Source organism: Zea mays, chromosome 10 (genome assembly GCF_902167145.1).
Source record: "Zea mays cultivar B73 chromosome 10, Zm-B73-REFERENCE-NAM-5.0, whole genome shotgun sequence".
NCBI classification, from domain to species: domain Eukaryota; kingdom Viridiplantae; phylum Streptophyta; class Magnoliopsida; order Poales; family Poaceae; genus Zea; species Zea mays.
The window spans coordinates 147,958,489-147,960,754 of NC_050105.1; positions in this window are offsets into that span (position 1 = coordinate 147,958,489).

Sequence of the window (2,266 nt, forward strand, 5' to 3'; positions counted from 1 at the left end):
TCGTTGTTCTCACAATTCACAATCACACACAAAAAATAGTTAGTACCTTAGCCGGAGCCTGCGGGGACGAGGGGCCGGGTGGCGGTGGCGGTGGCCGCGGCAGCTGCAATGCCTGTTAAACTAAGCAACATCGATCAACATCGTCCCAACCAATGAATATTTATATGCCGACTACATGCATATGTATATGTCCCTCAAACACATTCTAGTTTTATTTGTTCACTCTACTATATACTATATGTATACATATGAGGTACGTAGTTCTACAGTGTGTATTACATCATGCATAGACTATAATCAGTTAGTATATTAGTGAAACACATTCTAGTTTTGTTCACACTCTACTAGAAGTGGTTTGCATCATCTAGTCGCAATACTTGTCAGTTTAATTTGGTCCCAAGTCAAAAAAAATTCAAACTTTAGACAACACCATCCATCATAAAACATGTTTATCGTAGATGTTAACATATTTTCTAAAAACTTGATTAGATTTACAGAAACTTAACAAAAATAATCTATAACCGAGAATAAAGGAAGTAATAAACACATACGGGGATGGCCGGAGCTCGGCGTGGACGGTGGCAGTGGCGCGCTGGCCGGCGGCGGTCGGGCGCGCGGCGCGTGGGCGCAGCCAGGCGCGGGCGCGACGGCGCTCGGGGGCGGCGCGCGGGCATGATGGAGGCGGCGAGCGGGCGGGCTGGCAGCGGCAAAGGGGCGCGAGCGCGGTGGAGGCGGCTGGCGTGCGAAAGAAATGACCGCGAGGCCCCGGTAACTGCTAAGTAAAGGTTCTTTGCCGAGTGCCCGCGATCTGGCACTCGGCAAAGAGTTTTTTTAATTTAAAAATATACTTTGCCGAGTGTGCTGGATCTGACACTCGACAAAGTATTTTTTGTCGAGTGTCCTGGATCTCACACTCAGCATAGATTACTTTAATTTTTTTGAAACTTCTTTGCTAAGTACCACTCTATCGACACTCGGCGAAGTTTACTTTTATTTTTTTCTTTTTTCCTTCAAACTTTTCTACTGTCTTTCTATATTATGTATACCTACATGTTCTATTTTTGCACAATTATCGAAGTGTTTGCTATACCTTTTAGATTTAGTTCGTTTAATTGAATTTCTTCGGATAATTCAAATTTGAACTGCAAGTCACTCGAAAAATGGAAAACAATGAATGCAAAAATGATATTCATGTTATTTAGCACAAGTTACGGACTATTTCAGGATCAGACTGAAATTTTCGAGCACCATGCTCACGAAACAAGACCACGAACTTGCGATCCAGTGGTTTTAAAATTGTATAAAACACAAACAAAGTCAAAAAATCATGAAACTTGTCGAGATGTCATGGTATCATATGTAGAGACTCTGATAAAAATTTGAAAGTGTTTCGTGAAAGTTATCACGCACTATGTGTAGAAACCTAGCTAGCCTCATATAAGTTTTATGATTTCATGTGAGGCCAGCTAGGTTTCTACATATAGTGCGTGACAACTTTCACGAAATATTTTCAAATTTTTACCTGAGTCTCTACATACGATATCATGACATGTCGACAAGTTTCATGATTTTCTGACTTTGTTTGTGTTTTATACAATTTTAAAACAACTGGATCGCAAGTTCCCGTTCATGTTTCGTGAGCATGGTGCTCGAAAAATCCGGTCTGTTCCTGAAATAGGCTATAACTTGTGCTAAATAACATGAATATCATTTTTGCATTCACTGTTTTACATTTCTCGAGTGACTTGCCGTTCAAATCTGAATTATCCAAAGAAATTCAATTAAACGAACTAAATCTAACCGATATAGCAAACACTTTGATAATTGTGCTAAAATTGAACATATAGGTCTATATACTATAGGAACACGCCACAAAAAGTTTGGTGTAAAAAATAAAAAACAAAATATACTTTGTCGAGTGTCTGTCAGGGGACACTCGGCAAAGAAACCAGTTTCCCGAGTGTCAACTCCTGGCACTCGGCATAGTTAACGGCCGTTAGCTATAGACGGTTGCTGACGGCCCTTTGCCGAGGGTCGCGTTTCGCCGAGAGCTTGACACTCTGAGCGTCAGTGTATGCCGAGTGTTTGGCGCTCGGCAAAGGAGGTCTATGCCGAGTGTCTCTGTACGCCGAGAGTGACACTCGGCAAAGCTTATTTTGTCGAGTGCCCGATAAATTGCACTCGGCAAATCACCGGGCACTCGACAAAGAGCCTGTTGCCGGTAGTGACTACAGTAGTTGCTATGGGTGGAGTTGTAGGAAAAAAG